The sequence below is a fragment of the Rutidosis leptorrhynchoides genome, chromosome 2 (genome assembly GCF_046630445.1).
Source record: "Rutidosis leptorrhynchoides isolate AG116_Rl617_1_P2 chromosome 2, CSIRO_AGI_Rlap_v1, whole genome shotgun sequence".
NCBI lineage: Eukaryota > Viridiplantae > Streptophyta > Magnoliopsida > Asterales > Asteraceae > Rutidosis > Rutidosis leptorrhynchoides.
Genome location: NC_092334.1, coordinates 97,283,544 through 97,296,978, shown reverse-complemented (window position 1 = coordinate 97,296,978; position 13,435 = coordinate 97,283,544).

Here is a 13,435-nt window from a genome sequence, read left to right as displayed (position 1 = left end):
TACCGATATGTCTAGTTAAATTTTGTTTAGTCGTTAGTTCATTAACTTGACTCAAAACTCTTAAAGTAGCTAAAGTAACCGTTTAATTTACGTACAATTGTTGTTACTTCATTAATACGCACGTATTGCAGATTTCAGTTGGTAGTTATAAGTTGATTCATCCATCACATAATATCTCTTTACAAGTGATAAGTGAAGACTTGTCTAATGTTATTAAGACCATTTGTAATGGTTGGGTGTGTTGTGGGTTGGTGTTGTGGGTTTTTTTGATGATTAGGATGTGTTGTGGGAGAGAGTGGAGTAGTGGTGGTGTTGAAAGTTGGTGTTGTGAGTTTGTGTTGTGGTAGTAGAATGCTGATGTGGCATTTTAATTTTCTTTTTATGTTTTTTATTTTTATTTTTTTGATTGGTTTTATTCATTTTATTGTAACACTCAAATAAAAAAAGATGGAATAACGAAAATAATTTAAAAGTCCTAAACATACCATTACTTAAAAAAAAATTACATACTTAAAAGTCCTAGAAACATAAATTTAATTCATAAAAAAAACGGAACAACATAAATAGAATCTAATCTCGGGGGGTTAGGGTCGATGTTCATGTCGTCTTTCATCATGTCTCGAACATATTTTTTTAGATTTTCAAGACGAATCACGTCATCCGGATCTTCCATCGTAGCCGGAGATCTCCCCAACAAATCAACTTGTGTGAGTGCGGTTTGCATAGTGCAAAACTTGTTGAAGTTGGATATCGCACTCGTCTTCCCTTCCGCCACATGTTCACACTTGTCCATAAACGAGTCTATCCTTGACGAATTCGAACTTCTACCCCGAGAAGACCCCCCCGCGTCCGAAGATTCCGACTTTTTTGAGCTTTCTTTGCTTTATTTCGTCCCATTGGACGTGGCATCGGAATGTCCCCAAACAACTCCGCCTCAAAGTCTTGCGAGAGGCTAACCGGGTCTCCTTGACTTTCACCAATACCCGTCATATCCACACGATACTCTGTTTCACCTTCACCTTCACCTTGAGCTTGAGCTCTAGCAACCGGATCATTTGGAATGATCCACTTCGGATGTTCTTTCAAGAAAAAAAAGGCGTCCTTGTTAATAAAGTTTTTGGTGTATCGATCATAGTAAGCTTGCAACGCCCTTCCCCAAAAACTACCCCGTTTTTGTGATCTCCCAACTATAGGATTTTCCGAAGTATCACAAAAACACTCGGCTAACCATAAAAGCTCCTTTTGTGACCATCCCCTCGCGTTTTTTTATCGGTTCTTCTACCTCTTTACCTACAATATATACAAATTGTATTACGTATTAGTATATTAAATAAATATATTTATAATATGTATGTAATAGTAGGTTAAAATAATTATATATTACTTATAATTAAATACATATTAAATATAAATGTAAATATATATATATAAATATAGCAACAGTAGGTATATATATAATTATATATTAATTATTCTATATATATATATATATATATATATATATATATATATATATATATATATATATATATATATATAGAATAATATACCTTTGCCCTTTCTAACTGATAGTGCTCCAAATGAACATATATTTAGTAGCAATATCGTTCCAATATGTAAAGTTTTTAAATGTAATTTCCTTATTTTTAGTTGTAATAGTTAAATAAATAAGTGCGAAGACGAAAGACGCAAATCGCTCGAAAATGAAGATTTAAAGACAAAAACGAAGATTTGAAAGACCAAAACGTCCAAAAAGCTCAAAAGTACAAGATACAGTCAAAAAGGTTCAAATTATTGATGAAGAACGTCTAAAAATGACAAGAGTACAAGTTACAAAACGCAAAGTACAAGATATTAAATAGTACGAAAGGACGTTCGAAAATCCGGAACCGAGGCATGAACCAACTTTCAGCGCTCGACGCAACGGTGTAAAAATTACGAGTCAACTATGCACAAGAATAAAATATAATATTTAAATAATTCATAATAAGAATAATATTAAATAATAAAAAGTTGTTAATTGAGCATAGTTCAGGGGTCGTAAATGAAAATTTGAATTCTAATTTTCCTATAAAAGGAACGATGTATTACGATGAAGGGGAGAACTTTTTTTTCCGATCTTTTTTTTCTTCTTCTATCTTTTTCTTATTTTTCTATCTATCAAATATCAATATCTATATTTATAATTCTCTATCATAATGTTAATGTAATCAGATATAACAATAATCTTAATTTTAATTTTAAATTATGATAATAATAAGATTTATGATAGAGATCGTTTGAGTGTGTAAGTCGAAATTCTGTCCGTGTAACGCTACGCTATTTTTAATCATTGTAAGTTATGTTCAACCTTTTTACATTAATGTCTCGTAGCTAAGTCGTTATTATGCTTATTTAAAATGAAGTACTCATGATGTTGGGCTAATTACTAAAATTGGGTTATTAAACTTTGGACCATAATTAAGGTTTGGGCAAAAGACCGACACTTGTGGAAATTGGATTATTGACTATTAATAGATGGGGGGTATTGTCTAATTGAGTGACAACTCATTGGAGTCTGTCGAACCTATCTTCAAATTAATTAACCTAATAATTAATAATGATTATGGTTGTCCTATTTAGTGACGTTCATATGGAATCTGTTATAATCATTTAATTAATCAATTGGGTTGGGTAATTGATTATTCATTCTGATCAAGTGGATGAATTAATATTCATAAACTAATTAAAACAGGGGTGGATTACATACAGTGATAACTGGTGTAATTGTTGACAGAAGTGATAACTGCGTCACAGTTTAAATCCTTAATCAGTTGGAATATTTGACTTCGGGTATAAGGGTAATTTGACGAGGATACTCGCACTTTATATTTATGACCGATGAACTATTATGGACAAAAACCAGATAGACGTATCAAATAAACCAGGACAAAGGACAATTAACCCATGGTAATAAATTAAAATCAACACGTCAAACATCATGATTACGGAAGTTTAAATAAGCATAATTCTTTTATTATATTTCTCATCGTATCTTTATTTACTGTCATTTTATTACTCGCAATTTTATTTTCTGTCATTTTATTTATCGCAATTTATTTTACGCACTTTAATTTTTGTCATTTATTTTTACGCTTAAAATCGACAAACCGGTCATTAAACGGTAAAACCCCCATTTTATAATAATACTACTACTTATTTATATATATATTTTTACAAATAAACTTAATAATATAGCGTTAACTTCACCAGCTCCCTGTGGAACGAACCGGACTTACTAAAAACTACACTACTCTACGATTAGGTACACTGCCTATAGTGTTGTAGCAAAGTTTAGGTATATCCCATCCGTAAATTAATAAAACTTGTGTCATATTTTGTAGTATTTTGTATTAAAAATAATACTATTTCGTACCCCCCACGCTACCACAGCAAGTTTTTGGCGCCGCTGCCGGGGAGCGCTAAAACGCTATATTTTTAATTATAATAATATTGAAATAAAATATAATAATATAATAATATTGAAATAGAATATAATAATATAATAATATTGAAATAGAATATAATAATATAAAAATATTTAAGAATCTTTACGTAAATTTTTAAAAAAAAAAGTCGTATTTATTAAATACTTCAGGGGTATATTATGTAACTTATAATTAATAATTGCTATCATGTCGCTTTCATGTGAATAGTAAATTAATTAATTTATTTTCATTTACTATTCATGAATAGTAAATGAATTAAAAAAAAAAGAGTTTTAAAAAAAAATTATAATTATAAAAAAATTATTAATTTGTAAAAAAAAATCGTTTTTTTTAAAAAAAAAAAAAAAAAAAATCGTTTTTTTAAAAAAAAAAAAAAAAATTTTCGTTTTTTTTAAAAAAAAAAAAAAAAAAAAAAAAAAAAAAAAAAAAAAAAAAAAAAAAAAAAAATTCGTTTTTAAAAAAAAAAATTTGTAAAAAAAAAATCGTTTTTTTTTTAAAAAATTAAAAAAAAAAAAAAAACGAAAAAAAAAAAAAAAAAAAAAAAAACGTAAAAAAAAACAAAAACGTAAAAAAAAAAAAACGTAAAAAAAAAAAAAAAAAAAAAAATTTTTAAAAAAAAAAAATATATATTTTTAAAATTTTGTCTATAAAAAAAAAAAAGTTTTTTTTAGTTTTATTACCTTTAGATTTTTAGACTATAGTCGCAACTTTTAGTATTAAGTTTAGTTATGCCATAGTTATTTTCTTATTTTTATTTTTCGACGCCTTTTACCTATGTATCAATTACAATTCCAATTAGTAATCTCTATTTGTAGTTTTAATTTTAAGATAGTGATCGTTATAAGGTTGGATTAACCGCGTGTTTACAAACTACTCTTCGTCTTTTTCATTTTTCGACACTTTTCGACGCGCAATCTTTTTCTCTCTTATTTCTCGCCATTCTAGTTTTTAGGACTTAGAATTTTTTCTACTTCTTCTCTAAATTTCTTAAAATTACGAAAATTTATTTTAAGTGGTTAAATTGATAGACATCAAAATTTTCTGGTTCGTAGTAATAGTTGGATTTGTACGTGGACCGGGTTATTGGAGCCAAACAGTCCTCAATTATATTGAGACCAAACGAATCCTGCCCCTCTGCTGCATCTTTTGGCTATTCGAAACGTGGGCAAAATCAGAAAAGTCTATTGGTTGGATAACTTATTATAATTTTTCTTTCCTTTTTAAAACTAATAGGATATTCAGTGAATGCACCGAGCAAGACGTTCACCACCTTTTGTACGTTCACCACCTGTAACTCGATCAAGACATCGTTTAACAAATATAGCTGCCGTTGATTTTTCTTTAGACTCGTCATCAAGTCGACCGAGTACTTCAACTCAAATTTCCGATAATCCAGTTTTTGAAACAAACCTCACAATTGAGAATCCGGAGAATACTCAGGGACAATTCCGAGACCCTGATCCACTAATTATTCCTCCGGAACCACCAATCATTCAAACAGAGATTGTTGAGGAAGAAACCATTAAATCAGAAACCTCTAGTGATTCGGATACAACACTTCCTATCATGGAAAATCTAGAACCTCTAAGTATGGAAGACCGAATGAGAGCTACACGCACGGGCCAAGGTCACGCCATTATTAAGCCAGAAGTTAATGCGCCAGATTATGAAATCAAAGGACAAATTCTACACATGGTAACTAACCAATGCCAATTCAGTGGTGCACCGAATGAAGATCCTAACGAACACCTTCGTACGTTTAAAAGAATTTGTACACTATTCAAAATCCGAGAAGTGGAAGACGAACAAATCTATCTCATGTTATTTCCCTGGACTTTAAAGGGAGAAGCCAAAGATTGGTTAGAATCGTTACCTGAAGGGGCGATTGACACATGGGATGTTTTAGTTGAAAAATTTCTTAAACAATTCTTTCCGGCATCTAAAGCCGTGAGACTTCAAGGAGAAATTGTTACGTTCGCGCAAAAGCCAAATGAAACATTATATGAGGCGTGGACAAGATTCGGAAGGATGTTGAGAGGATGTCCTCAACACAGTTTAGACACTTACCAAATAGTACAAATATTCTACCAAGGTGTCAACGTTGCTACACGAAAAGACATCGACATAACAGCCGGTGGATCCATTATGAAGAAAACCGCAACTGAAGCTTACAAAATTATTGATAACACAGCCTCCCACTCGCATGAGTGGCACCAAGAAAAAGATATCTTTCGTTCATCTAAAGTGGCTAGAGCCGATTCTAGCCATGACTTTGATTCCGTTTCCGCAAAAATAGATGCTTTCGAAAGACGAATGGAAAAGATGAATAAAGATATTCACGCAATACGAATCAGTTGTGAGCAATGCGGTGAACCACACTTATTGAAAGATTGTCACATTGAACCAACGATGGAACAACGAGAGAATGTTTCCTATATGAACCAAAGGCCGGGAAATAATTATCAAAATAATTATCAACCGCCAAGGCTAAACTTAAATCGAAATCAAAACATTCTTTACAATCCAAAAGGACCCGAAAATAACTGGTATAACCAACAAGGTCCGAATAACCAACCAACTCAAAACAACACTTTCAATCAACAAAGACCTAGCTTGTATAAACCACCACAACAACCCGAAGAGAAAAAGCCAAATCTAGAAGAAATGATGGCAAAGCTGATTGAATCTCAAACACAATTCATTACATCTCAAACCCAAACGAACGAGAGGTTTGATCAGTCATTAAGAACTCAACAAGCTTCCATTTTGAATCTAGAAAAACACGTAGGTACTCTTGCTAGCATGATGAGTGAGAGGGAACAAGGAAAGCTACCGAGTAATACTGAAGTAAATCCTCGGAATGAGAATGTTAATATGGTTTCAACGAATTCTGAAAAACCAGCACCAGAAGATGGGAAGGTTTTAGATGAGAGTAACAATGAAGAAGTTACACCACCACCACTCGAGTATGTAAAGCCAGTGGTGGCACCATACAAACCACCCATCCCGTTTCCAAGAAAAGGAGTTGAGTATGAGCAAGTGATAGGTAATAAAGATTGTGATACCTCTGGAAAGAAGAAGAAGAAAAAGAATAAGAAAGTGCAAGAAACAAAAGCCGTAAATATAAACCCGGTGAAGACAGTTCCACCAAAACCTCCACCTAGGGTAGGTGATCCGGGTGAATTTATTGTTCCTTGTCTACTTAGTGATTGTGTCATGTATGATGCACTAGCAGATTTAGGTGCAAGTGTAAGTGTTATGCCTCTTTCCTTATATAAGAGATTAGGTGTAGGTAAGTTAAGTGCAACGGATATGAGTGTTCGACTCTTTGATCAAACCATTAAGCACCCAGTTGGAATTGCTGACAACTTACCCGTTCAAGTAGGCAATTTAACCTTTCTAGTCGAATTTATTGTCATTGACATAGAAGAGGACCCAAACGTTCCTCTAATTTTAGGTCGACCATTCTTTGCGTCCACCGGGGCGTTATTTGATGTAGGAAATGGAAGAATGACACTTAAAAGTGGTAACAAATCAATCACCTTTATGATTCGAAAGTCTAAATCTCCACCAACTAAAACCGTTGAACCAGTAAAAACGATTGGTAATAACCATGTTGTTTTACCAACTCCAACGGTAGTGCTTAGCAATAATAAAACGCCTAAGTGTGGGGAAAATGAAGTAAAACCTAATGATGACTTGATAATAAAGAACCCCGTTGTTGATACGAAATTAAATGACCCCGTTATTAACAGTTCAATGAAGAAACTTTTTAAACGGGCTATCGATGCTAGAAGTAAGGGGAACTTTAAGTTATGTAACCGGTTAGTATCCAATCTGTCGCCTAAAGAAAAGGCGAAACTAGTTGAATTTTGGGATATTACGGAAGAAGCCGGGCACTGGCTTAAAGAAAAAGTCACAGATAGGCAAGTTGATTATGGACCAAAAGAAATTGACGATGAAGTTAATCACAATTTCGACACCACAACTACCTAAGTGTGGGGAGATTCAAATGTTCTAAAAGGAAAATGTTGTCGAGAGTTAGTTGTTCTGTTCTCGTGTAGTTCCGAGAATGGAATCCGATTGGTCTTTTCCGCTAGCAGACACTAAAGAACTAGTTTTCTCCCTCCATTCTGAATTTTTTTTATTTTTTTTTTAGGTTTTATTTGAAATTAATATGCATTTTAATTTATGTTTTATTGTGATTTTAAAAAAACAAAATTTACTTTATTTCTTTAAGTTAAAAATATGATTTTTAAAATTCGTCGTAAGTTGAACAGTAGGTCATTGAACCGAAATTGCTTTACCCGAGGGCGGGACGATAAATTTTGTTATCATTATTTTTAATTTTATTGATCTAAAGCATGCCAAAAATATTATATATTATAAATTTTTGAACGTGGGGTTATGTACCAAACTTCAAAAATATGTATATATATGTTTGTATTTTATGTTATGTACACAACAGGGTAAAACAGCGCACTTTCAAAGACTGTCATGAAGTTCAGCAAAAGCTACTGATTTTGACAAGACGCAAAAAAATCAAATGTGAAATAACAATATGTTTGCAAACTCGGTATTTTTAATCACTTTTCTACACTAATCACCCTCATGAATTTATAATTATAGTCTGATTTCATGCAAATGAGGGCATTGCATGATCTCAAGTGTGGGGAAGGGTTATAAATTCTCTCGGGTTTACACTTAGTTTATTTGCCAAATTTTGTGAAAATTTGAAAAATTTTCAATTAAATGAACTCAAAATCATGTTTATACATATTTATGAACGATGAAAACTAGGTGATAATACCGAAATTATCGTTACCTCGAAAAGGACATAAATTGAGAAACACCCTAAAACGCTTGAATTCATTTAAAATGAAATAGAAGAAAATAAAAAGGCAAAGAAAGAAACTAAGTGTGGGAAGAATGTACCAAGTTATTCAATTTAAAACATATATCACATATTTTTGTACAAGATTATTGCAGGTACTTTTGCTTTGGACGATACTAATCAGTTTTACCCGGTTTACTGTAATACATTTGAAAGAAAGATGGATCTACACGATGAATCAATTCCATCATTAAAAGGAAGTAAAGTCTTCCGAAAAATACACGCGCTTCTTGATTTAGGTCATGAAGTTGTCGTCCAGACCAGCTGTAGGTTGACGAAAAACCTAGAAAAGTCATCACTAAAATCAGCAGGAAATCCACGGACCTCAGCATCAAACAGGGTCGCCAAGTGGTCAGACTTATCCTAACCATGAGAGGGTCTGTCTTGTAAAATGGGGAGGGCACCGTGCAAATTAGCTTGATAAGACTAATGAATCAGATCCCCAGAAAGGATAATCTCCTTAAAGATTAAAAATCAGCTTTTAAGACTGATATTACTCAATCCTAGAGATTGACCTTAAAGATTGAGAATTCAAACTCATGGAATTCAATGATATCTAAACTCGAGCTTGAACGAGAAAATATTTTGATCAAAATTGCAAACCGATTTGTTTTCTGAAAATCCATTTTCAATGCGTTCATTACCATTGAACGTAAAATCCTAGGAATTCACCTGGAATTCATTAGGTCACCTGAACTAAATCGGGTGTCAACCGTAAGAACGGTGGTTGCATAGCATGGTCGGAGACAGGACCTTGTGCCAGACCGAAAAATTATAGGATGATCTTTACTATCGCTCCTACCAAGGATAGTTCTAGCATCCGACACGTTAATAAGACCATAATCATCTGCATGTCACGGGACATTGCCTTAACAGTTTCTTGTTCATCGCTTTCCTTTACAACCGGACGGTAGTTTGCCGAAAGGTAATATACGGGACAAGTAAACTGGACGTGTTGCTTTCCTAATACAAGGTTAGCAAGTGGGTAACACAAAACCACAAGTGTTGAGCTAAAAGTTTCAAATCTGAAACCCACACAACCCACAAAAATATTTTGCAAACACCGGTGAAGGGTTATTCCGGAAAACTTATCTAGGGTAAAAGCTAGATTAAATTTTCAAAAAGATCAAATGTTTTCATAAAGATCCAATTTCCTTAAGGATCTACATTTTAATAGTCATGTGGGACTGTAAACCACCTTTCAAATGTGCACTTTGCTTTGGAAACCGAAAGTAAATCGGCTATTTGATTGCAAGTGTCGTTGACCTAAACCCGAGGCAACTGTGGATGACACACCCACCTTTAACCATCATTACTGTCATTGTTTATACCGCTATATCAAAATCACTGATGTACAAAATGTGATGAATAAAAAAGTGATTCATGTATGTTTTTATTTCAAGTTCTGTATTGCTTGAGGACAAGCAACGCTCAAGTGTGGGGATATTTGATAGTGCTCCAAATGAACATATATTTAGTAGCAATATCGTTCCAATATGTAAAGTTTTTAAATGTAATTTCCTTATTTTTAGTTGTAATAGTTAAATAAATAAGTGCGAAGACGAAAGACGCAAATCGCTCGAAAATGAAGATTTAAAGACAAAAACGAAGATTTGAAAGACCAAAACGTCCAAAAAGCTCAAAAGTACAAGATACAGTCAAAAAGGTTCAAATTATTGATGAAGAACGTCTAAAAATGACAAGAGTACAAGTTACAAAACGCAAAGTACAAGATATTAAATAGTACGAAAGGACGTTCGAAAATCCGGAACCGAGGCATGAACCAACTTTCAGCGCTCGACGCAACGGTGTAAAAATTACGAGTCAACTATGCACAAGAATAAAATATAATATTTAAATAATTCATAATAAGAATAATATTAAATAATAAAAAGTTGTTAATTGAGCATAGTTCAGGGGTCGTAAATGAAAATTTGAATTCTAATTTTCCTATAAAAGGAACGATGTATTACGATGAAGGGGAGAACTTTTTTTCCGATCTTTTTTTTCTTCTTCTATCTTTTTCTTATTTTTCTATCTATCAAATATCAATATCTATATTTATAATTCTCTATCATAATGTTAATGTAATCAGATATAACAATAATCTTAATTTTAATTTTAAATTATGATAATAATAAGATTTATGATAGAGATCGTTTGAGTGTGTAAGTCGAAATTCTGTCCGTGTAACGCTACGCTATTTTTAATCATTGTAAGTTATGTTCAACCTTTTTACATTAATGTCTCGTAGCTAAGTCGTTATTATGCTTATTTAAAATGAAGTACTCATGATGTTGGGCTAATTACTAAAATTGGGTTATTAAACTTTGGACCATAATTAAGGTTTGGGCAAAAGACCGACACTTGTGGAAATTGGATTATTGACTATTAATAGATGGGGGGTATTGTCTAATTGAGTGACAACTCATTGGAGTCTGTCGAACCTATCTTCAAATTAATTAACCTAATAATTAATAATGATTATGGTTGTCCTATTTAGTGACGTTCATATGGAATCTGTTATAATCATTTAATTAATCAATTGGGTTGGGTAATTGATTATTCATTCTGATCAAGTGGATGAATTAATATTCATAAACTAATTAAAACAGGGGTGGATTACATACAGTGATAACTGGTGTAATTGTTGACAGAAGTGATAACTGCGTCACAGTTTAAATCCTTAATCAGTTGGAATATTTGACTTCGGGTATAAGGGTAATTTGACGAGGATACTCGCACTTTATATTTATGACCGATGAACTATTATGGACAAAAACCAGATAGACGTATCAAATAAACCAGGACAAAGGACAATTAACCCATGGTAATAAATTAAAATCAACACGTCAAACATCATGATTACGGAAGTTTAAATAAGCATAATTCTTTTATTATATTTCTCATCGTATCTTTATTTACTGTCATTTTATTACTCGCAATTTTATTTTCTGTCATTTTATTTATCGCAATTTATTTTACGCACTTTAATTTTTGTCATTTATTTTTACGCTTAAAATCGACAAACCGGTCATTAAACGGTAAAACCCCCATTTTATAATAATACTACTACTTATTTATATATATATTTTTACAAATAAACTTAATAATATAGCGTTAACTTCACCAGCTCCCTGTGGAACGAACCGGACTTACTAAAAACTACACTACTCTACGATTAGGTACACTGCCTATAGTGTTGTAGCAAAGTTTAGGTATATCCCATCCGTAAATTAATAAAACTTGTGTCATATTTTGTAGTATTTTGTATTAAAAATAATACTATTTCGTACCCCCCACGCTACCACAGCACTAACGTTAGTGGTGGCAAGGGTGGTTGTTGTTGTTGATTTAACCCGAACAAATTTCGAGTTACATGAGCGTATTGTTGTGGACTTGGCGTGAGTATTAGTTGGTTTGCGATTCCGGGTTGGTTATCATGCCGGAACGCCAAAAGATTAGAAAACGGACGGGTATTGGAGAGTGGTTGTAACATCCCGCCTTTTTCCGTTTTTTTTTCCGTTATACTAATATAAAGTCCGTTATATGTTTATAACATCTCCCGTTGATACGCGTTTTAAATTATCTCGTTTAGGTAATTCCCGCACCCGAACGAAAGTTGAGGGACTAAACTTGACAAGGGATCAAACCCTTGACTAGGTCAAAGGGTCAAACCCCTTTCACCCATTCATTATCATCTCCATCTCTCTCTCTTTCTCTCTAGCAAGAACACACACCCATTTACCAAATTCATTCAATCATCATCTAAATTCGATCTAGGAGGCTTACAACAAAATAAACTACATATTTGTGATCCCCTCTTCATCCTCTTCATTTTGGTACCAACTTCATCTCATTTGGGTAACTTTCTAAAATCACTAGATTTTGTGTTCTTGATGTTTTTAACTTATAAAAGTGTTAATTAGTGTCTATGGCTCAAGTCTAACATGAATATATGATTTATATGCTCGATCTCGTTGTTTTAGTGTAACTAGCATGAACTTGAATTTAGGTGTGTTGTTCTTGAATTTTGGATGATCATATGTTGTTAGATGTTAAAAGTTGATGCTTTAATTGTGTTACTAGCATCACTAGCTTCAATTTGATGTGTAGGTTGCCTTAGAAAACTTCATGAACTTGATTATTGATTTTGGTGAATTTGGGTTAGGGTTGATGAACTTGAAATGGACTTTTGATGCATTGAATGCCATGGATTATTATTGGTAAGTGTTTAGTTGGATTGTATGCTTGATTACCTTCGAAACGGCATATCATTCATGTAAATTGGTTGCCCGAATCATTGAATTGCATTTATGAACTTGTATGCGGTTAATGTTAAGCATTAGATGCGGTTTTGGTTGTTGTAATAGGTAGATTGATTGATGAAATGTGTTTAGTTGTTTTCCTCGTCAAATTACCTTCCCAACGGTATAAGATACTTGTCTTGATTGTTTGCGGATCATAAATGGTGATTGTTTGAAGTTAGGTTCGTGCATAAAACTTAAAAACTGCCAGAATTCTCTGCACAGGTATTGGCGCGGCGCGCCATATACCCGCGCGGCGCGCCGTTTTGGTCTGTCCAACTTGGTCAATTTTCGAATAATGTTTGCTATGCTACGCACCTCCAATTCACATGTAACTTGTCCTAACATGCTCATACATGATTAAAAACCTCAGAAAAATAGTTCGGGACACGACCCGAACGTGTTGACTTTTTCGTTGACTTTGACCGACCAAAGTTTGACTTTTTGTCAAACTTAACCAACTGATTTTGCAACCTTCCTAACTTGTTTATATACTTGTATCTTGCATGAAACTTGACAATTTGATTTCACATGCTAAATAATCGAGTCGTAACGAGCCATAGGACTAATTGAACATCTTTGACCTATCGTGTTTACCGTTATTGATACGACCTATTTGTTTAGGTCAAGACTAGCACTATCCTTCGCACACGTTATTTTGTGAAGTACTTTTCGTACGTGCACTCAAGGTGAGATCATAGTCCCACTTTTACTCTTTTTGAACTTACATTTGGGATGAGAAAACA